The following is a 26689-nucleotide window of genomic DNA, read 5'->3' as shown; positions in this document are numbered from 1 at the left end:
TACTTAGCCTCTCGGTGCCACAAATGTCCTCACATAAAGTAGGACATAAACATGAATTCTGCCTTACTGGGTTGCTGCAAGGATTAATGAGTTAATAAGTACAAAGCACAGCCAGGTGTGGTGGCTCACACCTGTAATCCCAGCACATTGGGAAGCCAAGGCAGGTGGGTCGCTTGACCCCAAGAGTTCAAAACCAGCCTAAGCAAAACAGTGAGACCCTGTCTCTACAAAAAAAAAACACAAAAATTATCCAGGCATGGTGGCACGTGCCTGTAGTCCCAACTACTTGGGAGGTTGAGGCAGGAGGATCTTGAACCCAAGAGGCGGAGATTGCAGTGAGCTGGGATTGCACCACTGCACTCCAATCTGGGCGACAAAACAAAATCCTTTCTCAAGAAAAAACAAAATAAAATAAAATAAAGCACTTAGAACAATGCTGGCACACAGAAATGTGCTGTCAATATTCACCCACAATTATTATTTTAATCCACGTTCAATAGCTTGGTCAACAGGAAACTCAACATTTTACAGTGAAATAATATGAAACTATTTTTAAAAATGAGGTAGAGCTATATAAACATACTTGAAAAGACGGCCACAATATGACATTAAGGATAAAAAAAAATTAAGTGTAAAAAAAACCAAAAATCAAATGTGTCATATTTGATCCTTTTGGTAAAGTTTTAAAATTCTACATACGTATATGTAAATGTATATATTTATGTTTGTGTCTATAGAACCCAAAGGAGAAAGTTATTGCTTTTTACCATTTATGTTTCTACTTTCTTTTAATTTGTTACAACCATGTATTATTTTGTTAATTAAAACACACAGCACATATACATAAACATGTACACATGAGTACATACATGTATGTGTGTTTCTTAGCATGTTTCTTTCAAATGGGAAAACACAGGCAGCAAAGACCCAACAGGCCTTTTCAAAGTGAAGACAGCCCACCAGGAACCAGGATCAGCAAAGCAGGCCAAGGACAGACAGAGTTTTTTTTTCTTTTGCCCTAAAATGAACCTCCACCACTGGAGTCTGGTTTTCCAACCAGTGCAAGAAGAAATGGCACCTGACCATGGTGCTTAAAATGCAGCATCCCAGAGGAGGAAACAGCAGAGAAATCCCACTCCATTCACTCTGGCTCCTGGTGACATGTTTTTCTTCAGCCATTACAAATTCTACAAAATATAGCTTCTATTGCTTTAAACACTTTTTGGCCTGTTTGGGGCTGTCCTTGGTGAGCTTTCCTTTTCTAGAGAGTGACAAAATTGTAATTAGATTGTGAAAAAGATACAGCCCACGTAGGGGCTGATGCATCCTTTTTCTAAGAAGGCGTCCAGAAAGCAAGTTCTCCTCAAATGTCATCAACATGGCCAGTCCCTTGTTAGATTCATTACTCCAGCAGGGTAATTACTTATTCATTCCTCCAATTACTTATCTAAATATACTTATTATTCACTTATTATCTTTCCAGCATTGTGGCATGTAAAAATATTACAGGGACAATGCAGTCATGATTTCTGCCCCAAGGAACTAGAGACTATGTTCAGCCAATCGGAAGATCTGGAGGACACGGCTAACATTCAGAAAGCAATTCAGAAATTGGGCATTAAGATCCTTAAAAATGCCCATCCCAGGAATTCACCTAGGAATTTGTTCTAAGGAAATAATCAAGAGATCAGGAAGGAGATTAATGTGCAAGTATGTTTATCGCAAGCATGATTTATAACAGCAACACACTGGAAGCAGCCCAAAAACCCGTCATTAAGGAAATGATTAAATAAGTGATTAAAACCACACTATGTGTGCGACATTAAACTGCCATCAAAACCATGACTTCAACAAATCTGTAGTGTCAAGAGAAAACACTTACAATATGTTAATTGAAAACGACCTCATAACTTCCTTCAAATTATCTCAAATCTATTTAAATACACGATACAGTCCCTTCCATAGTATAGACCTGGGTTTCCTCCAGAATGATGTCCATACAGGCTTGGCAGGATTTGGATCAAAAGATAGAGGAGGGAGAAATGATTTTGAAGAATTAGCCTCATCCAAAGGAAAGTTTTAGCTGCTGCCGCCACCAAGGGGCAATCTGTATTTTGACAATGTCAAGCAATGCAGAAGCACCTCTCCAGATGAAATTTAAATTAGTGCTTTTTGTCGTTGGTTTATTTCCCCTCTCCAAACCAGGAAGTGAAATTCAGGTGAATTTGCTCATGAATTACTTGGCAACAGGAACACCGTCAGCAGGGAACATCTGCCTTGTACAGCATGACAATATCTTTCAGCTGGGCTAAGCAGGCACACCAGACTTGGAAGTGAGTGGCTTGAATTTTACTTCTTGTAAAATTTAGGGGAAGTCCAAGGTAAGGCTTAAATTCTGATTTATTTACAAATATGGAAAAGGAAATTAAAATAAATGCAAACTTTAATATGCTCTGTTTTCACTGTAGATTGGTTGTTTCATCTTTTAAGAAGGTATTTTATACCTCTCAAAAATTGATTTACAAGAAATGTAAAGCTGCACCTTCTCTTCTTTATTGTAGCCAAAGCCTCCATTTTATCTGAAATAGCAGTGTAAGGTTCACACTCCTGTCCCACCATAACTCAAGCAAAATGCAATACAAATTTTGTCTGAAAGTGTATATGGAAAGCCATAAACGTCAGCTACCAGAGCCTTATTCTGTCCTCAAACCAGATTGCAACAAAATATAATATCTGAATTTAGGAGCATTTTATGAAGCCACAGGACTGTGTCCTGAGAAATACACTGAAAAGCTAACACTCTTCCCTTTAATCCCAAAATGTCACATAGTAACACCATTCTTTTTCCCATTGGCAGGTAGACTGTGTGGCCCGCGTTCTGAATGTAAAATGAGGCCCTATTCAGTCTGCCGATTTCCTAGTGAGGTATTTACCACTGGACAGAACAAGGTGGGCCCTGAGAGCAGCAAATGAGGAAGGAGCAATGAGGCCCAGCTGAAAAGAACTTCTCATCACTGCCCTCCTTATGAGCCAAGAAGAGAGTCAAGTTCAGGTTCAGAGAGAACACAAGGTGCACCAGACAGATGTTCTGTCGCTAAAGGATGCTCTGACTCAAAACACCAATGGCAGATGGCTCCAAGGAAGCCCTAAAGACAGCCTCAGCAGGAAGAAAGGGGAGGAGATTAATATTACTCCTAGAATGAAGCAACTCACAGGGTGCTGGGAATCCAGGCAGGGACCCTGTGACCCAAACTGAGTGAGTGGATGTCACTGCTGTGCTTAACACACAAAAAGTATTCCTGGACGTGGACCTTAGTCAGCACTGGTGGGACATGAATCCCTGAACCCCAAGATGGTACAATGTGAACCTGCTACAATATGGGACACACTCAGAAATCAGTCCCTTTCACTGTTAGCTCCAGTCATGTCTGGGAGCTAACTTACCAGTCTTGTGGCTACTGGTGACCCACTCAGGGTACAGGCCCACGACATTTCTGAGGCTGAGTCTCCTCTAATTCACACAAAACAACTCAGGCACAGAGAGCCAGGCATGGAAAGCTCTCTTTCCAGTAGGCCAGGTGGCCAGGTGACCAGGTCTTTGAAAAACATCAGGAAGAGAAACTCCTTATTTGTCTGTCAAAGCGTGGCCCTAAAAACTGATACAATTCACTACCACCTGGGTACCGTAGGAATAACCACAACCCTTACTGATTTCATGGTCGTGAAGGCCAGGAGCTAGAAGGAGGACTTTGTCAGCATTAATATTAGTTCAGGCTGGTGCAGTAAATGTCATCTCTGGCGGCGGCAGAATGGACTAGAAAATCTTCCATGCTCTCTTCCACCCAGAGTTCTCCCATCTATTTCCACAGCTACACTTGGTGCTGTTTTCACATCATTCTCCTTGCCCTTACTTGCACTTGCTGGGGAAGCTCATCACCCACATGTGAGCAGAGAAGACTCCTTCTGGTCTGGATTTCTTAGCTCAGAGAGACCTTCTCTAGCTGACCAGCAACTTCAGCCATTCCACTCACACCAGTGTAGTTCCCTGCTCCCTTGCTCTCTGCTTCTAAGTGTGTTCAGCCAGTTGGAAGCTCTGGTAGAAGACTGGCGGGTAGGAAGACGGGAGAACCCAGGGTATTTCACCCTGTGTCTCTTCCCTGCAGCATTCACTGACAGAAACTACATCTCCTCTGTGGTTCTAACCCCATATAAAACCCCCACCATGGTCCCAGTTCCCTGTAGCAGGTTCTAATGCTTAACTCAGCAGCTTCTGGGTTCTGATAACCTAACCTCTTCCCCTTTTCCCTCTAGCCCAAAAGGTGACAACAGCTTCCTGCTCCTGTTCTTAATTTCTAAATAACTTTACCATCCCCAGATGGTACTTTATCATCCCCAATTTGGTTTCTCAGATTTTCCAGCACCTGAGTAACTAATTCCCTTTATTAAATTCCCTCTGTAGAAATGACTAGAGTGATTTGTTTTCCTGACTAAAGCATGACTACTATATCCAGTCACTCATCACTCCATCCTGCTATATTCCCTCAAAGCCACTATCACCATCTGAAATTAGCCTTTGTATTTTTCCTTGTTCGCTTGTTTACTATCCATTCTCTCTACTAAAATTCAGATACCATGAGAGAAGGGGCTTTGATGTCCAGTTTATGGCACAATATCCAGTACCTAGCAGGAGAAATTAAATAGATATTTGCTGAATGAATGTCCATCAATTAAGACTGCCTTGGTTTAACGCTTGAGAGAATAAATCTCTCTGTGTTCCTTCTGAGTTTCTCTCTGGCTTCTTCCCAGGGTTGTTAATAGATACTGTTTTTATTAACACAGCATTTGCCCATCACACTATCACTCCATTCATTTGGTCCTAAAATATCACACCACTGTGGTCACTAAGCTGGCAGCTATGTTTGCCAACCAAAGAGCTGCAATTCTCAAGTAGAAGGAGAAAATATCGCTTAAAGGGAGATGCACACCATTTGCAGGCCAACACACCTAGGCATATTTACCAGTCATGCCAGTTGATTATCACAGCATTTGTAAAATAAGCTGTGTTAGACCGTTTTTAAAAAATTATGAAACTGAGACACAGAGAAATTAAGCAATTTGAACACGGTCAACGTTAGAATTCAAACCAGCTCTATCCAATTCCAAAAGCTTTCCACTTTCTCGTATTACCTGAGGGTCTACCTGGACTGGCAGTTCTACAATGAGGCCAAGGAGTTAACCATTTGGAGGTCATCTGAAGGAGCCGAAGCTTAATGCTCACAAGGCCAGGTTCATGGACACAATCCCTGTACACCCAATGAGGTTTTCATTGCTCCATGGTCACAGGTGACTGTATCTCCCATCCCAGGTACCTGTTACCAGCCTGGATTCTCAGGTAGAGCAGGAAAATAGGTACAGCTGACCCAGAGCATCTCAACCCAGCTGCTAGCAAAATAGCCAGTGATCCCTACCTTTAAGACAGTAATAAAGATGGAAAAACATTACTACCTATGAACCACCTTACACATCCTGGAGCCTCAGGAGGAACAGCCTGTGCAACAATTTGGGCCAAATGCTCTTGGATTAAGGCGGTCATTCATTAATAACAGCTGTGGTGGGGTGATACTGTAAATTCCCAATTTGCTCCTACTTCCAGCTATATCCCTTTATTGTACCCTGGAGAACAGACCCTTCCACACCTCAGCATTTGAAACACAACTCATTCACTATAGAATCAAAAAAGAAAGGTAGCAAATACTTGACTACTAAATTCCAAAGCCACCAGTATAAAAGCAAGATGCAAGAAGTCAGGGGAGTCTCCACTTTTCTCAACTACATAAAACACATCATGGCCTGAGAAAGAAGAAGAGACACTACAGACAGGCAAGCAAGAGGCCACCAGTGCCAGCCGGTCATCAGGCAGGAGGCATCAGGCAGGAGTGACGCTTGCCTTTTGTCCTAAGATTCTTCTCAACCCTCAAGCTGAGCAGCCCTGTTGGCCAACCTGGGGCTCACAGTAACAGGAAGCAGATATGAAGCAGACAGGAAGCAGATGAAGGGCAAATAGGAAGCCAGCAGGAGCAAACGGGAAGCAGACAGGGAGAGACAGGAAGTGGAAAGGAATCAGACACAGAACAAAAGGAAGAAGCAGATAGGTTCCTGCTCCCAGCTCCAGCCTTGCTGTTGCCTCTATCTTCCGTTATTGCCAGGACCTAAGAAGGAACAGCTGACCAAGGGTGGGTTTGCAGAGACCCACCCCCAGCATCAAACACCAGAGAATAGAAGAGCAAGTTTAAAACTTAGAGCCTATAATGTAATAACTGGGGCATCCCATTTAACAGAGGAGGAAACTGAGGCACAGGGTGAGGGGAGTTAAATTACACAGTTAGTAAATGATGGTGGCAGGACAGGAATCCTGGAAAACTGGCTCTATGATGTGCACTGCTAACCATCCCTGTACAGCCTCACATTAAAGAAGTTGAAGGGAGAATTCTTATTCCCAGAACTTCAGGATGATCCATAATTCCTTCTTGGTCCAGAAGGATACATGAAGATCCTAGAGAGGTGTATAAGGTAAAAACCTAAAAGGTGGGAATCTTAGATAAAAAGTCAGAATCCAGAATGGCTTGTCTCTATCAGAGTCCACAGAATGGCTTTAAGTATCATGAAAAACACCTAGGTATTATAGTTTGCAGAACTACCAACAAAATAGAGAATACAGGCATAACATCAGGTCTGAGGGAGGAACAGAAGGAATTTAGTTTGGACACATTTGAGTGAAGGTAAAGGGAAGATTGGTAGAGAGATAGCTGAAAATATGGGATCATGGGATTCAGGGGGAGTGGACCCCTAATTTATCTCCCCACAAAAGTAAGCTCCTTTTACACAACATGCTACATCATCAACTACCTCTGTATTCTCTAAGACAAGGATTCTCGACCCTGGCTGCATGGTGAATGTATATATTATGCTTAGGACCTGCCCCCTCAGAGTTTCTTCAGATGGTCTCAAGTGGGGCCCAGTATTTTTCTATGTTCGCTAGATGATTCAAATGAACAGCAGTAGAAGAAAGTTCATGGACACTACTGAGTAAACAGTAGGTGCTTTGTGTATACTCATAAAAATGACTAGTCCGGGCAAGGAGAGCCACCCTTGAGGGCAAGTCTTTGATCATGTGCCAGCAAGTCCATAAAACGTTAGAGGCAACTTTATAAATTAAAACAACAAAAAAGATAAAATATTTAAAAATAAGGGCAAAGGGAAAACAAGAATAGAATTGTCATTATCATCATCATTTATATGTACTAAGCATTTTGCAGGTATTAAAATCATTATCATCATTAAGTCATCATTTACTTAATCCTTTTAATAGATCAAACAACTATTCTAAGCATTTTATAGGTATTAACTTTTAATTCTGATAATCTTTTGACTATGAGGATTTAGTTTTTACCCCCACTCATAGATGAGAAAACTGAGGCACAGAGCAGTTACGTGACTTGCCTAAGATCACACGGCTAGTAAGTAGCAGAGGTGGAATTTGACCCAGGCAGTTTAGCTCCAGGCAGAGTTCTATTAGCCATTATGTTCTGCTGCCAGAGGAAAGCTCGAGCAAGCAAAATCTACATTGTAAGAGCGTAATCAGTGACTAAAGGGAATTGCATATGTGGCTCTAAATTGCCCAGCTCTCAAAGCACAAGATTAGGTCACTATTTGGACACTGTCCATAAAATGAAAGCAAGAAGCAAAGCTTTTCCTGGCTCTAAGAGAAGTTCCTCTGTTGAGTGCTCCCAACTGGCCCCTGCAGGGCACGACATCATTCCCACAATACATTGTGAGCTTATGAGGATGCCTCCTCTGGTGGGCTCCATGTAAGATAGGCCTATAACAACTATGGACAATGAAGCAAAAGCAGTTTTCCGGAGGGCCCAGCGGTGTGTGCCAAGACCACTGACAGCTTTTGGATAGTCTAGCTTAACAGAAAAAGAAAATCCAGAATGTGATTCTAGAAAACCGACGTTGTACACTCTCCTGAATGTGCTTTCTTTCCAAACCAGCCAAGGCTTTTAGAAAGAATCAGGTGGCAGAGCACTTGAGATTATATTCTGAGGCTACAAATACTTTACAGAGACAGTTGAAGGCAAATGCACACAATTTGAAACATAACAAAGAATATCAACCTTTTCTTTCATAATTTCCACCACTGCGTTATGCTGAGAAAGTCCTCCTTCATATCCCAGGATCAAATAGACACTACCTACACTTTTTCTTGGTTTCTGTGCATGGGTATGTATAGATGGGTGTGTCTCTACATTTTTACACTTAATTCTTGAATCTACCTGAAATCTCTACTGGTGTATAATGTGAAGTGAGAATCTGATAAAGTTGAAAATTAGCACACACTGAATTCAGCCAGTAGAAAGATTTTGTTTGACTTCGCAGTTTGGGTTTATTTTAATTGAATTTGAATGCTTTGTGTCAGGGTGCACACACATTTTTCACTATTCTCCAATTCACTAACACCCACTTACACCTACTCTTTTCATTCATTTCTGGTACATGCCTCCGCCTTGATCTTAGAAATTGCTTTCCCAAATAGCTAGCCACTTTCTCCAAACTGTGTTTGTATAATTTATCTCTCTGCCAATGATTTCTAATGCTTTCTGATTATGTTGTTAAGACCTGATACATGCTCAAGTCTACTTGTGATTTACTTATTTAACTTCTTTGCTGTGTGACTACACTCATACGAATACATTGTAGCTGAAATTAATGTGGATTTACAATACAGTTTATTATGTAGGAGTGTTATGGACTGAAGTGTACCTCCTCCCAAATTCATATGTTCAAGTCCTAACCCTTGGCACCTCAGAATGTGACTGTATTTTGGGACAGGGTCTTTCAAGAGGCAATATAGCTAAAATAAGGCCATTGGGGGGGCAAGTATTTTTATCCCATGCTGTAGCTAGCTCCTCTGTCTTCTCACATTGTGTTCTCAGCGTGTAACTTTGCTCCTCTTGGTTACACAGTGGCTGCTCTATCTCCATCCCTCTCAGGACACACCACCAACACCCACACTTGGATGCCTGACATTTCTCTGGAGGGTTAATTGTCCTTAGAGAGCAGTTGCCTTTTTGAAGAGCTACTGGAGAGAAGTACCAAGCATTCTGCCTTTTACTGAGGATGGGGGCATTGGAAGGAGGTCTGCCTGGAGTGGGTGTCCCATCTTCAGAATTTAGTTACTCCTCTTGCTTGCAGCCCTTTTCATGCTGTCCTTGCTCTATTTGCCAACATGGGGCCAAGAGCCCCCAGTTCAATAGGACTGGCGTCCTCATAAGACGAGGAAATTAGAACACGGACACACACAGGGAAGACCATGTGGTGGCATAGGAGGCAGGCGGCCATCTACAAGCCAAGAGAGGCCTCAGAAGAAACCAAACCTGCTGGCACCTTGGTCTTGGACTTCCAGCCTCCAGAATTGTGAGAAAATAAATTTCTGCTGTTTAAGTGGCCCAATATGTGGTACTTTGTTATGGCAGCCCTAGCAAACTCATACAGAGGCATTATTGTTCTTTATCAAAATCCTATTAGCTAGACTTCCCTGCTTTCCATCTTCCAAGTTAACTTTAGAATCATATGGTCAAGTTGCCCATGCCAAAACTCAAATGGACTGTTAGCTGGAGGTGAGGATCTGCACACTGAGAGTGTGGATGCCTTTCAACTTCCTGCCATATTTTTCTATGTATTTTCAAGTTTTCTAGAATGAACATGTGCTGCTTATTCAATCTAAGAGAAATATTGACATTCTTCCTTCAAAAAGAAAGATATGGAATTTAATTTTAAGTAGCAGACTGAGCCCGGTCTGGGAGGAAGTGAGGAGCGCCTCTGCCCGGGCGGCCCCGTCTGGGAGGAGAGGAGCGCCTCTGCCCGGGCGGCCCCGTCTGGGAAGCGAGGAGCGCCTCTGCCCGGCCGCCCTGTCTGGGAGGTGAGGAGCGCCTCTGCCCGGCTGCCCTGTCTGGGAGGTGTACCCAACAGCTCCGAAGAGACAGAGACCATCGGGAGCGGGCCATGAGGACGATGGCGATTTTGTTGAAAAGAAGGGGGGGAAGTGTGGGGAAAGGAAGGAGAGATCAGATTGTTGCTGTGTCTGTGTAGAAAGGGGTGGGCATAGGAGACTCCATTTTGTTCTGACTAGGAGAAATTCTTCTGCCTTGGGATGCTGTTGATCTATGGCCTTACCCCCAGCCCCATGCTCTCTGAAACATATGCTGTGTCAACTCAGGGTTAAATGGATTAAGGGCGGTGCAAGATGTGCTTTGTTAAACAGATGCTTGAAGGCAGCATGCTCTTTAAGAGTCATCACCACTCCCTAATCTCAAGTACCCAGGGGCACAAACACTGCAGAAGGCCGCAGGGACCTCTGCCTAGGAAAACCAGAGACCTTTGTTCATGTGTTTATCTCCTGACCTTCTCTCCACTATTATCCTATGACCCTGCCACATCCCCCTCTCCGAGAAACACCCAAGAATGATCAATAAATACTTCATAAATTTAAAAAAAAAAAAAAAAAAGTAGCAGACTGAGCACACTCATTCCCTCCATCTCCACAGAAACCCAAATGAAATAAAAGCATGAAAGTACAAAAAGGAAAAAACCTATTATCAAGAGAAATGGAGGAAGGATATCTGCAAATAAAATACTTCAACAAATTTAAGAAAGAGAATAAGTGGATAAAAGTGTGTTGACGGGCAGGACAGCAGAGGAAAACTTGGACTAGAACATTCTGCATGTGCTGCCAAGGATCAAGGCGCTACTCTGCCCACTGGAGCCCAGAGGGGCTCCTGGCTACCTGCTGGCACATACAGTGAGGACAGCTGTGAAACTGGAGCTGCAAAAAAGGAGAGTAACTAGATTCTGTAAATGGGACACCCACTCCAGGCAGACCTCCTTCCAATGCCCCCATCCTCAGTGAAAAGCAGAATGCTTCATACTTCTCCCCAGTAGCTCTTCAAAAAGGCAACTCCTCTCTAAGGACATTAAGTTAACCCTCCAGAGAAATGTCAAGTATCCAAGTGTGGGTGTTGGTGCTGCAACCTGAGAGGGATGGAGACAGAGCAGCCACTGTGCAACCAGGAGGAACAAAGGTACATGCTGAGGACACAATGCGAGAAGACAGCTGGCCACAGCATAGGATCAAATAAAATATAAGATCAAATCCTACTCACCTAAGCCACTGTGGCCAGGGTTTCTGTTACTTGCAGCCAAACACAATCCTAAATGATAAGAAAAGAGAAGTACATGGCAGAGTGCCTGGCCCAAAGTAAATAGGAAATAAATGTGTGCTGAAAGAATAAATGAATAAATGGAATAAAGTTGATATTTTTAATGCAAATAAGTAAAAACAATTAAAATGTGAAAAAGGGAAGGTGTGTAAATTAGCTAAATCCTCATCTTTTATAGAGAGAGCACTGCTGTCTACATTTATTAACTCAAGAAGTCAAGGTAGATGAATAATTATAGAAGTAATCACCAGAAGAACTAAAACCAGAAATGGCTAGAAGTGGCGGACTTTGGGGAAGGAGATCAAGGATATAGAGGAATGGAAGACTATGGCCTTTCTTTCAAAGTTATTCTGTACCATTTTAATTTCACCATCTGCAGGCATGACTTTGAGGATGAGAAGCCTTTGTGTGCAGGAGCCCAAACCTAGCCAAACGGGAAGATAGCATAGAACAGAATACCGGAAATTTGAGTATAGGGATGAGGGGAGAACACCCTTATTCTAGACAACAAGACATTATGGGGCCTGTGGATGAGATGGCCACCTGTCAAGGGGAGGAAAATCAAAAACTTCCTCGTCGACCGTATTGCATATGGCTGCTCTGGCAGGGACTTTCCCAGCCTCTCCTGTATCCACGTATGGCCACAAGATTTCTTCTTGAAGGAGGAGCAGGAGTGTCACATATCACATTAAAGCCAAAATAGGTAGCTTTTACCTTCCACCAGTGAGAAGCGGGAAACACTGATGCCCTAGGGCATGACAAAGCCATCAGCTGGAAGGAGCCCAGGCCCTGGAACCTCCACACGAGGAAAGCTGCCTGCCAAATGTGAACACCCACACTAGATGTGAGCAAGAAGCAATCTTTTATTGTGTTAAGCCACTCCTAGGAGTTTTTTGTCACAGCAGCTAGTGACAACCAACTAAACCAACATGGTATAGGCTTACGATTTGGACAGCAGTGGTCCCACCCCCACTAAAAAGTGGAAACAAATTGCATAGCACTTCCTTAATGTAAACTGGGTTTCTGTGAGCAAGGAGGAGATAAAGACACTCAGAGAAACAAAAGTGAAGAGCCATTCAGCCAACATGAGAGATGTCCATCCCATGCCAGATGCAGGGGGAGCATTATTAAATGGATTATATAGATTGCTTAGTGACAGTAATTTTGACCTCCTATAGGTACCATCAGCTGTTAAACAGTAGGAAATTTTGATGACCTTGTTCTAATTTCCATTTATATTTATTCTAAATTGGACACCTTGGAGATTGTTTAAATAAGAGAGGAAAATTCACTGAGTAATCTTGACAGCTCTGCCACTGTGTGATTGGGAAGCAGCTGAGGCTTACAAGTGGCAGAGAGACACCTGGGCTGGAGCCCCGGGTCTGCCATCAGTTCAATTTATGTACCAAGGCAAGTCACTTCATCCTCCAATTCAATTTCCCTCTGTGTCAAATGGGGTGTCACCTGCTGCCAGGTGCATCAGGGACACACCATGAGGTAAGCCAGTGGTGTGACTTGTTATTGTGCAACTGCATGTATAGGAATGTCACAGGTGGTGCCTCTGCGGACTTCTCACTGATTCAGACTTGTTTTTCCTTCATCTGTTCATTATTGAAATCGAAAATGATTCTTTCAATTCCCAAAATGAAATGAAAGAATGCAAACCATGCAAGTCTAAACAAAATTGGAATTTAAGGTCAGTCATAGCTGGGATAGGCTGGCTTCAGGTCTGGCTGGATTCAGCAGTGAAGCAACATCATCACTGTGCATCTTCACAAATGTCATTTGAGGGAATGGTTAAAGAAGCCTCAGTACCTGTGTTGGGTGGAACACTACTCCACAGTAAAGAGGAGCAAATGATGGACACACAGCATCATGGATAAGTCCCAAATACATCATGCTGAGCAAAAGAAGGCAACCTCAGAAAGCCACATGCTGTCCAAGTGCACTTACATAACACTCTAGAAAAATCGAACCAGAGGGATGAAGAACACATCGGTGACTGCCGGACAGAAGGGGCTGGAAAGAGTTTGACTACAAAAATTTTAAACAAGGGAATTGGAAGAGGGGTGATGGAGCTCTTCTGTATCCTGACCGTGCTGATGCTTACCCAACTCTATGCATTTGCCAAAAACTTACAGCACTCTATACCAAAAACAGTGAAATGTACTGAAAATAATTGTTTTCCGTTGAGGGGGAGTCTTGCTCTCTCGCCCAGGCTGGAGTGCAGTGGTGCGATCTCGGCTCACTGCCACCTCCCTCTCCCAGATTCAAGCGATTCTCCTTCCTCAGCCTCCCAAGAAGCTGGGATTACAGGCATCTGCCACCACACCTGGTTAATGTTTGTATTTTTAGTAGAGATGGGGTTTTGCCATGTTAGCCAGGCTGGTCTTGAACTCCTGACCTCAAATGATCCTCTCACCTCAGCTGCCCAAAGTGCTGGGATTACAGGCATGAGCCACCGTGCCTGGCCAAAAATAAATTTTAAAGTAATTTTTTAAGATGCATTTTCCCCCATCACCGTGCTCTATCTTCTACAAAGATGACTTTATTCTCCATGTCACAGTGAGATCAGCATTTTCAAGCTTCACATTCTCCTCCTAAAATCCGGTGAGAACTAGTGGAAGTCTATTTTTCAAAATTACAGGGGAAACCCTCAGTGCATCTCATTGTCTATGATAGGGCATTTGCCCATCCCTGAACAAATCACTGTGGCCAGGGGGAAGCCTGTTCTCATTGGCTCAGCCAGTGACATGTGCCCCTCCCCAGGAGCCTGGAGGTAGAATCAGCTTTAGCTGCAATAGGAGAGGTGGGGGTGGTTCCCCAAAGAATCATCATGGGGTCATTTCAACAAAAAGAACAAGGGAATTCTAGGTAGGAAACAACAAAAAAATCTCTATTTTTCAAATAAAACAATTTACACCAAGTCAGTACTGATTTCTTCCTGCCAGCACTACTCTCAACACTGTAGGTGTTGAAAAAGAAAAGTCAGGACCATGCCTGGGGTCAGAAACCAGACATTTGAGCAATTACCCTGCAGAAACGTGTAATTTTCTTTGCAATTTGACATACTGTGTTCAAAACACAAGTTGGAGATTCTGAACCCAGGGCCTAAAATAAACCAACATTCGCTGAAGGGCTAATCTGTTTACTCAAGGATCCCAAGTCTTCAGAAGTGATCTCAGTGGGCAGGGACAAAACAGAAGTAGACTCAGGGCTGGCTTTATGTCATGCAAACTGTGCATTCCAGGGCCACACGCTCAGAAGGAACCGTGCTCTGCTTAATGCTATGCTGCCATGCTCTTCACCTCTGAAATTCTTAAGAGTTGCGTCTTTGAACTTGTGCTTTGTAAGTGAAGTCTAATGAGACGGTCGCGCGTGGCACAGAAGCAGAGGAGAAATGTGCAATATGCTTGTCTGCTGTTTGCTCCTTGCTGCACTATTTGCATATAGTATTCACAGTGCCCCATAAGCATCATGGTCCCAGTGGATCCATTATGCGTGGAGCTCAGCAAGACTCAAAGCGAGTACAGGTAAGCGTGTTGCATCCATGACAGCTAAACAGGGGCACTGACAGCTCCGAGAAACCAGGCTGCCCATTCAAACCAGAACTTGCTTCAAAGGCAGAAAAAAGGCAAAGACTTTCTACAAAACACAACAAACCAAGGAACCCTGTCAGGTCCTTTATTACTCCTGTTACTTCCTGTATTCCTTCCAGCCACTTAACTGCTGAAAAGGAGGACACAGAAGGAACAGCAAAGATCAGAAAACCCCTAGCTCCTCTCCTTTCAGTCCTTCCTCACCCACCAGGAGGCGAAGGGAGAGGTCTGGTAGAAAGAGTATCAAGAGGTGAGATGAGAAAGTGCTGAGGTAGTTCTGGGCAGCGTTTCCACTCTCCTGGCAGCAATGATATACCCATGCTCGCACGAGCTATGAAATATGGATTGTGTAACTGACAATTCTGCATATGTGTTAATTGCTCTTATATTTGCATTTAAAACGGATATCACATAATAAAAAGATAAATGGTAAAATTCATACTAATGATTTAAGATTTTAATTTTTCTTTTTCAGAATGGCCTTAAATAGCGAGTAAAAACACCATGACAAGTTGAAAGAGGGGCCCCAGAAGGAAGCAAAAGGGCTTTATATTTTCATACTTTTCATGGCATTTTTTCCCTGATTTTGGAACAAGGGGCTGAATTTTCATTTTTCCCTGAGCACTGCAAATTATGTAGCCAGGCCTGAGGACATGTGAGTTAACCCAGCAGAAATATAACCATGTCACAATCCCCAACTTTCTCCCAACACTTAGGCCAGAGGTTAAAAAAGCAGGCTCCAGGGACAGCATCTGCGTCACAGACATATTTTTATTTGACCTACTCAGTGATTTTCTAAAAATTGAATTAGTTGCACAAAAATCCAGATTTCTGGCTTTTCTTTAAAGATACAATAAGCTTTCACTAGGCTGCGCATGCATTCTTACCCAGCAGTAATCAGCTAGAGCAGCAGAGTCACTGCTGCTCTCTTTAGCTAGCACCTGCATCCTAAAGCTCACCACAGTCCCCACCATTCCCTGTCGCCCCACTCCAGCTCTCACACTCACATATATCCCCTGCCTGCCCTCCAGTCCACTTTCTGAGAATGAGCCCAACACTGAGGAGGGCAGAGCTGGGAGAGGGAAACAGAATTCCAGGTTGAAACAGCTTCAGACTTAGACATTTATTCTTCATGAATGTAATTAATTATATTTGCCTTATGTAGTGGGTTGAGTAATGTCCCCCCAAAAAGATATTTCTACCTTCTAACCCATGGTTACCTGTAAATGTCACCTTACTTGGAAATAGAGCCTTTGCCAATGCAATTAAGTTAAGGATTTCAAGATGAGCTCATTGGATGACATAAGTCCAATGACATGCACCCTAAAACCAATGACAGACGTCCTTAGAAAGGACAGGGAGACTTGAGACACACAGAGACACAGGAGAAGGCCACATGAAGACGGGAAGAGATTGGGGGGATGTGTCTACAAGCCAAGGAACGCCAAAGATCACTGGCAACACCAAAAGCTGGAAAACCGGCCTGGGACAGTGCCTCCCGCAGTCTTCAGAGGAAACAACAGGGCAACACCTTGATTTCGCCTCCAGAATGTGTGAGAATCGGTGTCTGTTGTTTTAAGCCACCGAATTAGTTGTAACTTATTACAACAGCCACAGGAAACTAATGCAGATTATAAACAATAAAACATCATTCATCCTGACTAGTTTGGGCAATCCAAAATCGCTCGGAGAGTATCTTTTGTTCTCTTTCTTGTTTTTTGTTTTTTTGTTTTTTAAGGCAGTTCATTATTTTCCAACACACAAAGTAACTAGAGAAAGGAACAACTAATATTGCCCAGTCTTAGTGGCTGTTCCAAAGAGAAGCCACTTTAGTGAATCTATAAGACGAGTTTTTAACGTGTTTCAACAGCATGACCTCAGATGCCTTCAACATCCCTTTTACAATCCTGTTGAATCTCCAAGTGCTTGGAAACCCCTTTTCACCTACCAAAGCACTCTACTGTCTTCAAAAAAAAAAGCCAACTCTCTGAATTAATTTCTCAGATCACATAAGGGTCCCTGTGATGCAGGAAGTGCAGAGCTATGAAGAAATGCAGTGGGTGGAGGGCACAGCCTGCTTCTGAGGAGCTGCGCTTAATTGAGAAAAGAAGACAAAAGTCTGTGGGAAAAAAAAAAACTGATGAAGAATAAAAGAAAGTAAAATATGTATTGTTCACTTGCCTGCTACAAGAGTTGCCAGATCTCAGAGGAAGAAGAGATGAATAATTGGCTGGCAATTATCACAAGCTTATCAGTAGCATCCAGTACATAAAATAATAATAACAATAACAGTCGTTGCTAGGAATTTGTCACATATCTACTGAGTGTCAGTCACTGTTCTAACTACATTAACATGTATAAACATACTAAGTAACATGTTCTGATACATGTATTAACAAGTTTTAAATGTATTAACATGTATTAGCTTTTTAGACATTTATTCTTTACACAATCCTATAAACTAGAGTATTATTTTCACGTGGTATATTAATACTATTATATAATTATTACCTAAATAAATTTGGGCAGGGCTCAGTGGCTCACGTCTATAATCCCAGCACTTTGGGATGGCTTGAGGTCAGGAGTTAAAGAGAAGCCTGGGCAACAAGTGAGACCTCATCTTTACAAAAAAAAATAACCAGGCATGACAGCAAGTGTCTGTAGTCCCAGCTACTTGGGAGGCTAAGGTGGGAGGATCGTTTGAGCCCGGGAGGTCAAGGCTGCAGTGAGCCGAGATTACGCCACTACACTCCAGCCTGGGCGACAGAGTAACACTGCATCTCCAAATGTATCAAATAAATAACTTGTAATAATATAGCCGTTTTATAGATTCAAAAATGAAGGCACAGAGATGTCAAAAAACTTGCCTAAGGTCACACAGCCAGTAAGGGGTGCAGCCAAGAGTGGGCCCCAGAGTGTGGGCCTAACCCCTGCTCTGCCGGGTCCTGGCATCTGTGCGGCTCCTGCTCCTCTTCCTCAGCTTGGGGAGAGACTCAGCTCCTTCCTGGTGAGCCACATGTGAGCTGGTTCCAGATTTCACCCGGAGCAAAGGGCTCATGTACTGCTTTTAACCATAGCGCGACCTCGAAACCCGTGGACTAAAAGCCACGGAGAACTCGGGAAAAAAACAGCACCTCCCCTTCACACAGACCCCAGGGCTACGCCGTGGGCCCCACCCTGGGTAAAAACCCTTAACAGCAGCCTTGGGAATCTTGGTGCGGAGGAAAAATACAAAGCCTCAGTCCCCTTTTCCTGGAATGCAATTCACAGCTTATCCTGTGTCGCTCAGAGTCAGCGGCGGACGGAGCGGACTCCTGGGACAGCACCGCGGAGGAGGGGACCGACCCGGAAGCCAGGACTGAGCCCACCCGGGCCAGGCCCTCCCTGGCGCTGTCCCCGCCCCGCTCCCAGTCCGGCTCCCTCCTCCGCAGACCCCGGGCCTCGCGGGCAACACCGCCACCCAGTGGCCGCCGCCGCCAGCGCTGCACGAGGAGCCGGTGGTGCATCCCTCCCCTCTTCCAGAGATGAAACCGATTTGGGGCGGTTTAGGGCAATCTGGGGACTTTTACCAAGGCCCACTGCTGCTTTCCAACAGAAACCCCTTAAACAAAGCGCGACTACTCTCTGGGACCAGATTCTTTGTTTGCAAATCACACAAACCCAAACCAGGATAGGCTTAGGGGAGAAAGGGAGTCACTGTCCCCAAACCACCAGCCTGGACAGAGGAGACCACGGGCGGCAGCCAGCACCCTGTGGGTTCCGGAAGAACATGAAATTCCATTTGGAAGCGGGGACGCAGCCACGGCACACGCATCCCATGACCCGGAGAAACACCTGAGTTTTCCATCAGTCCACAGTGACACAGATCGTGGGACCACAGGGACGGCTGCCAGCAGGGCCACTGCATTGAAACCCTCTCTCCCCTTCCCTTTGTCCACTTCCCTCCCCCTGAGAAATCACAAAGTGGAGAACTGATTTTTGCCTGTATCTGTCGCATTCCTTCCAGTAAAGATCAGGTAGTTTTATGAAAGGGCTTTTTCTTCCCTTTGTGTTCAGAGGTATTCACTCCACGGGGAAAATCTCTCTAGTCCCTGGCTTGAAAGCTGTTCCTGTTGTTCCCTTTCATTGGCCACCTGAGTGTCAAGGGGCTGGGGCTGGAGGAACACTTTAAAAGGCCAGTCTCAAGAGAGATGAATACAGTCTATGTCGGTGACCATGAGTGGCTTGGGGACAAAGCCACGACAGCTCTGAGACATCTGTTAGGGAATCGTCCCAGGGAAGTAACCAGCCCATTGTCCCATCTCGTTCCAGCCAAAAGCCACTCAGACCTTATCATCCTCCTCAAGTCAGTGCCTCATAGGACCCCAGACCCAAGGGTGGAGAAAGCTTGGGTTCTACAGAAGGAGGCTTGGGCTAGAAAGTCAGCCTGCCTCTTGCCTGGCTGGGCTGCCTGGTGAGTGACTCAGCCCTACTTAGCAAGACAGGAATACCATCTGCCTTCTGGGGTTCTGTCACATTCAATGGGATGGATGAGGCACACTCATTTGTCTAAGTCAGCTTGGTCAGCTATAACAAATCCATCATAGGCTGGGAGGCTTCAACAACAGACATTCATTTCTCACAGTTCTAGAGGCTGGAAGACCAAGATCAAGGTGCCAGCAAATTTGATGTCTGGTGCATGCCTTCTTCCTTACGGACATGCGTTCTTGCCGTATTCTCGCATGAGGGAGGAAGCGCTGACACTTCTTCCTCTACTTATAAAAGCATTCATGGGGGCCCCACCCTCGCAACCTCACCTAAATCTAATTACCCCTCGAGGGCTCCACCTCCTGATACCATCACATTGGAGATTAGGGCTTCAGCAAATACGTTTGGGGGTGGGAGAGAATGCAAACATTCAGTCCATAACAAGGTTCATTCAGTACCCATTAAGAGCCAGTTCTGTACCCAGCACTGAAGTTGCAGGGAGAATAGAGCAAAGCAGCCCTGTCCTCACAGAGTTTAGTCTAATTTGGAGCTGAAGAATGAACAAGCCATTCCAGTAAAGAAAAGCGAGAGTCATGAGGGCAAATGTACCAAGGAGAGGCCCCTGTGCAGTCTTGATGGAGCCAGAGAAAACAGGACCTGTAGTTCATCGAATGCTGCCCCCAAAACACATCCACCTGGAACCTTACTTGGAAATAGGGTCTTTGATGATGTAAGCAGGTCATATTGGATAAAGGCAGACTTTAAATCCAATGACTGGTGACCTTAGAAGCAGAAGAGAGAATAGAGACAGGGAAGGTCATGTGAAAATGAAGGGAGAGACTGGAGTGATGGAGCCACAAGCCAAGGAATGCCTGGAACCACCAGAAGCTGAAGAGGCAGGAAGGATCCTCCCTCCCCTAGAGCCTTCAGAGCAAGTATGGCTCTGCCAACACCTTGATTTTGGACATCTGCCCTTCGAAAGAGAATAAATGTATGATGGATGCCCCAGGAGACTAACACAGTAGCCGAAGGACACGTGGAATAGCCAGGTCCCAGGTGGGGAAGAAGGCTCCCAGCAGAGGAAACGGCGTGGGCAGAACACAGAACCCTGCTGCAGCTGCGAAGGTCTGGTGGCTGGGCAGGGGTGAGGGCACCGTGCTGGGCTGGAAAGGGAGGAAAGGGCGCATCCTTCAGGGCTGGCGGAGGCCACTGCATTGTGTTTGGACTTTATCCCGGGGTAATGGGAAGCCACCTGAGTGACTGGGCTCCCAGGTTCATGGCACCATTTGATGTAACAGTTAAGACATCACTCTGCTATTATGGAGACTAAAAGCAGGAAAGGCCAAGACAGGGAAATGAATGCGATGGCCCAGCCCCGAGGGGAGGGTGACTTTGTTTAACAAACGGGCCAAAGACGATCCTTGTAGACTGGCCCCAGGTTTACTTCTTCAGAGTAGGCTAGGGCCAACCATTCTCCAAGACCCCCGGTGCCAAAATCAAAATTTTACACAACCCATTGTTTTAAATGTAGCCCAAAGAAGCAGACTTTTAGCTATGTAGAGCCCGCCTGCTTTATATATCCTGAGAAACTGCACCCAGCATCTGCCAGCCACAGATTTTTTTAAAACCTTGGGCTATAGAAGACCCCAGGCAGCTGCTGCCCCTTGGAGCCCCCTGGCCCAGAGGCACCCCATGGTCGTGCTGTATGACCTGGACACTTAAGCCCCCTCTCTAGCTCTCCTTTTCCCCAGGAGTTCCTTCTTCCTTCCAGGTTGGCTGGTGGCCCAGGTGATGGCCACAGTCTCTGGAAGTTCTCTTGCTATAGGAGACATCCCCCGCATGCAACCTGTCAACATACTGCCCAAGTAAAAAAGCTCACTCTTCCTGATCGGGCCTGAAATCCTCAAACTCACCGCAGCCTCTACTGCAGAAAGGGCCACCAGGATGGAGAGGAAATGAAGAGATACTGGTAGGACTTGGACATCAATCAGCTATGATGGGAGGGGAGAGGTGCTGAGAGAGGGAAGAAAAGACAAAGAAGCATTTTGAGCTTAGTCTTGGGCACAAGGGTGAACCCGTCACTGGGACAAGGGAGGTGGGTATTTGGGAGAAGGTGATGAGCTCTGCTTGGGACGTATTTAGTTTTTGATATTTGTGGGCCCCCACGTAGAAATGAGTTAGATGCTGATGCTGGAGCTCAGGAGAGACCTGTGAGCTAGAGGGAGATTTGGGTGTCAGCAGAAGAGAGGTGGTGACAGAAGCCATTGGGAAAAGTGGCCCAAAGAGAAACATGCAAAGTGGGACAAAGAGGAGGGAAAGAGAGCCTTGGTGAAGAGAGGCTTTGGTGGAGAGAGGTTTTGGTGGAAAGGTCTGGCAGGGGGCAAGCCTGCAGAGAAGGCTCAGGGGGCATCCAGGGAGAGAGAGGGAAGGAAGAGCAGGTGCCTGTGTTGTTAGAGAACGCAGGGAGACCCTGGGGAGACGAGAACGAGGGAGGCATCACTCCCATCAGTGCCGCTGAGCTGCAAAAAACCCAAGCCTGGAGAAGTGGCCCCTGCATGTGGCAATAGCTTTGGCGGCCTCGGTGGACAGTTTCAATAGTAACAGGGTGGCAAGAAGCACGATGAGTGAGCAGGACAAGAGGAAGGGGTGCACGGAGAACAGGCAACTCTTTCAAGAAGTTTGCTGCAAAGGGAGAATCTGAATAGGACATAGCAAAACCTTCCCCTGGGTCTGGTCCCATCCCTGTCCTGGTTGCACCAGGCCATTCCCTTCCGACCTCCCCCGGTACAGACAGCAGTGGTGTCCATTCTGGATGCTGCACCAAACATTTCCCGTAGAGTCTGGAGCTGAGGTGAGGGCACCAAATCTTCAGCTTTATTCAACACCCCCCAGTTCCTAATTCCCACCTCCCCGCATCAAACAGCATTAAGCCGATGTTTACCATACACGTTGCCAGGACAACGGAAAGTCAGAGCTCATATGCTCCATTTTGAGCTCATATCGTTTTCATTGGAAACAGGTCAGCAAGGAGGGCAAGTGGCTTTTTCAACCAAGTCTGGAATACTAACGGGGCTTGTCCAGCCTGAGACCAGTCACTTCAGAATAGAGTAATGCTTCTACCCAAAAGCAATCAACAGATCACACAATGACTCTTCTGAAGCTCAAAGGCACGGGGACAGGCCAAGTGCTGAGCTCCTCAGAGTTCTTTTCTTATTAGGCATTTGTTGGTCGCCTCTCCAATGTCTACACTCTTCTCTCCCTTTGTGGAGAACCTTGATTTGGTCATACCTGGGCATGTGACCTAGTGCCGGCCATTAAGGGAGAGAGAGACTCTGGGTTTGTGCAGAGGCTCCCTGGAGTGTCCCCCTCTCCCTGAGAACAGCGTGGTAAGAGGCTGGAGGCCAGAAACGCCCAAATGTCACAGCACTACATGGGGAGCTCAGAGCTGCAGGGCCCTGGAGTGGGGTCAACACCATGAAAAGCAAACCAAGAAGTCAAAGAAACTCGGTCCTCACACAGTCCGAGCTCTTGGGTCAAGCTGCTATGTCTGATATGATTGTATAGCCACAACTCATTCCATGAGGCACAAGAGAGAATCCACAGCATCCCATGTGGTCCTATGACCTGCAGAGAAAGAAGAGGAACTCCCACTAGAAGCTAGTAAGCCAGAGAGCTCCACCTGAAAAGTTGGAAACAACAACAACGACAACAAAACGGAAAGTTCTTAGAAACAGACACACACACACACACACACACACACACACACACAGGTTGGGGGGCAGGGAAAGAATGCAAGAGGTGAACACCTTCTTAACATAAAAATAAGCCAACTTCAGATCAGAAAAATGGAGGCCCCATGTTTCCAGAATTCTCCGCAAAAATGTCAAATCTCTGATCAATAACTTTCAAATGCCACAATCTGTGCGTTCAAATAATAATTCTTTGAGGGCTTAGTAAATAAATATATTGACAAACAGATTAATTGCAAATCACTTCTCCGATATTGTCATTACTTCCGAACAGTTAGATCCAAAACAAGGCAGTTTGCACCAGAAAGCCTTCCCGTTTCCCCTGGGCGCTGCTTTGAAGGTCCTCCGCTCCTGCCTGGTTTGAGGCTGCTGCTCCCATGGCCATGCATCCTAGGGGCATCAAACGCTCCTGTTTTGATGAGAATTCAAAAGGTTTCTTGTCGGCTGGGATGCTGTGCTTTTTTCTGGGTTGTGTGTGTTTGCGTCTTTACCTTACCCATATGTTCTGGGCCTGTGAAAAATGTAAGCAACTGGCAGATGTGTCCTTAGAAATCGCTGGCATGACTTATTCAATTTGCAAAAATTGTAAATACAATGGAACTGGTGCCTCAGGCTATGACATCTACCCCTTGTTATCAGCTATCTCAGTGGAAATGATGCCAGAAGACCTCTCTGTTTTGCGTTGCAGGCAGGTAACCACTGTCTACACCAACAGGCCCAGGGCAGGAACTGGCCCAAAGGAGTTTTGTTTGAGCTCCGTTGAAGTTGGACTGTTTTCCCCCAAAATAAGAGATTGCCACGTCCACATCTCACCTTTCGAGCTGAAAAGATCCAAAGACCAGACTTTTGGAGTCTAGCTAAGGTAGCTAAGGGAACACGATCTCAATTGTCACTCTAGGGCAGTGGTCCCCTACCTTTTTGGCATCAGAGACCAGTTTCATGAAAGGCAAGTTTTCCATGGATGGTGGAGGGCAGGGATGGTTTCAGGATGAAACTGTTTCATGTCATAAGGGGAACACAACCTAGGTCCCTCACATGCACAGTTCACAATAGGGTTTGGGCTCCTATGAGGCTCTAATGCTGCCGCTGATCCGACAGGAGGCAGAGCTCAGGCAGTAATGCTCGATAGCCTGCTGCTGTGTGGCCCAGTTCCTAACAGGCCACAGACCAGTACCAGTCTGTGGCCTAGGGGTTGGGAAACCCTGCTCTAGGAAGTAAAATTGATAATTTGGCAAAATCTATCCAAAATTAATCTGCACATACCTTTCGATTAGTTCTTCTTCTCAGAACTTATCCTATGAATCTACCTGCACACGCGTGATGTGACACACCTGCAAGGTTCTTCGTGGAGGCAGTAATTCTACTAGCACCTTTCTGGTGCAGACCACCTTGTTTTGGATCTAACTGTTTGGAAGTAATGACAACATTGGAGAAGTGATTAGCAATTAATCTGTTTGTCAATATATTTATTTACTAGACCTTCACAGAATTATTATTTGAACGCACGGATTGTGGCATTTGAAAGTTATTGATCAGAGATTTGACATTTTTGCTGAGAATTCTGGAAACATGAGGCCTCCATTTTTCTGATCTGAAATTGGCTTATTTTTATGTTAAGAAGGTATTCACCTCTTGCATTCTTTCCCTGCCCCCGTTGTGTGTGTGCATGTGTGTGTTTCTAAGGAAATTTCACGGTTGGGGGGTTTGTTTCCAACTTTTCGGTCAGAGCTCTCTGGCTTACTGGCTTCTTTCTATAATGCTCACATGATTTTTCTGGGTGCCAGGCCCTGTGGATGCCTTTATATACATGAGCTCCTTTCTTCCTTATAACTCTATGAGGTAGGTAGGCACTACCATTTGCGTCATTAAGAAACAAGGAGCCCAGTACGGTGGCTCATGCCTGTAATCCTAGCACTTTGGAAGGCCGAGGCAGGCGGACCACCTGAGGTCAGGAGTTGGAGACCAGCCTGGCCAACGTGGCAAAACCCTGTCTCTACTGAAAATACAGAAATTAGCCAGGCATCGTGGTGTGCACCTGTAATCCCAGCTACTCAGGAGGCTGAGGCAGGAGAATCGCTTGAACCCCAGAGGCAGAGGTTGCAGCGAGCTGAGATTGTACCACTGCACTCCAGCCTGGGCGACCACGCGAGACCCTGTCTCAAAAAGAAAAGAAAGAAACAAAGAAGCTGAGAGGCAGAGAGAGGGTAGGGAATTTGGCCAGTCTTTTTGTTTGTTTTTGTTTCTGTTTTTGTTTTTTGGGGCAGAGTCTCTCTTTGTTCCCCAGGCTAGAGGGCAATGATGCAATCTCAATTCGGTGTAACCTCCGCCTCCCGGGTTCAAGCAATTCTCCTGCCTCAGCCTCCCAAGTAGCTGAGACTGCAGGTACCTGCCACCACGCCTGGCTAATTTTTGTATTTTCAGGAGAGACAGGGTTTCACCATTTTGGCCAGGCTGGTCTCGAACTCCTGAACTCAAATAAGTTCTGGGATTACAGGTGTGAGGCAGTGCACCCTGGCCAGTCATTTTCGTAGTGGCAAAAGACTAGAACCAAGCCAGTGTCCATCAATCGTGGAGTGACAACATAAGCTATGGGCCAGCCACACAATGGAATGTGGAAGGACAGTGCTTGGAAAAATGCAGCTCTTTATGTCAGAGAAGGTTCTCCAGACATATTGTGTGTTAAGCGGAAAAAAACAAGGTACCGAACAGTACTCATGGTTTGCTACTGTCTATGAAGGCAAAGCAAACTATACATAGGGAAACATATACAACAAATATATATATATGCATAGAAAAGTACATTTCTATGGTTTTCTATGCATGAAATATCTCTGACACATTGTGGGGAAATGCTAATCATGTTGACTGCCTGTGCAAAAGAAAACTGGATTGCTGAGAGGTAAGATGGAATTTTTTTAATTATAATCACTTTTATACTTTTTAAAATTTGAACCATATGAATGTATTATGTCTTTGAATATTTTAACAGTTTTGTTCAGGTACACTTGACATCCAATAAAACGTACCCATTTAAAGTGTATGGTTTGATGAGTTTAGCTACAAAGTTGTGCAACCATTTCCACAATTCAGTTTTAGAATACTTCCTACACCCCAAAAGCTCCCTGTGTTCACTGACAGGTAATCCCTCTTCCCACTCACAGCCCTGGCAACTATTAATCCGCTTTTGTCTCTGCAGGTGTGAATGTTCTAGATATTCATATACATGTGTAGACATATATATATTAGTCTGTTCTTATGCTACTAATAAACACATATCTGAGACTGGGTAATTAATAAAGAAAAAAAGGTTTAATGGACTCACAGTTCCACATGGCTGGGGAGGCCTCACAATCATGGCAGAAGGTGAAGGAGGAACAAAGGCACATCTTACATGGTGGCAGGCAAGAGAGTGTGTGCAGGGGAACTGCCCTTTATAAAACCATCAGATCTCGTGAGACTTATTCACTATCACAAGAACAGCACAGGAAAAACCCAGCCCCATGATTCAATTACCTCCCACCAGGTCCCTCCCATGACACGTGGGGATTATGGGAGCTACAGTTCAAGATGAGATTTGGGTGGGGACACAGCCAAA

General features: G+C 45.0%; 1 protein-coding gene across 2 annotated transcripts in view; it reads right to left on the bottom strand.

Annotated features, from left to right (window-relative positions):
* TMEM132B (transmembrane protein 132B) overlaps positions 1-26689 on the bottom strand; it is a 522146-nt gene that overhangs the window by 321538 nt on the left and 173919 nt on the right. The gene's annotated exons all lie outside the window — the stretch shown is intronic.

The sequence above is a fragment of the Pongo pygmaeus genome, chromosome 10, assembly GCF_028885625.2.
Source record: "Pongo pygmaeus isolate AG05252 chromosome 10, NHGRI_mPonPyg2-v2.0_pri, whole genome shotgun sequence".
Classification (NCBI taxonomy): Eukaryota; Metazoa; Chordata; class Mammalia; order Primates; family Hominidae; genus Pongo; species Pongo pygmaeus.
The sequence above is the reverse complement of the archived record's forward strand: the minus strand, read 5'-3'. Positions and strand labels throughout refer to the sequence as shown.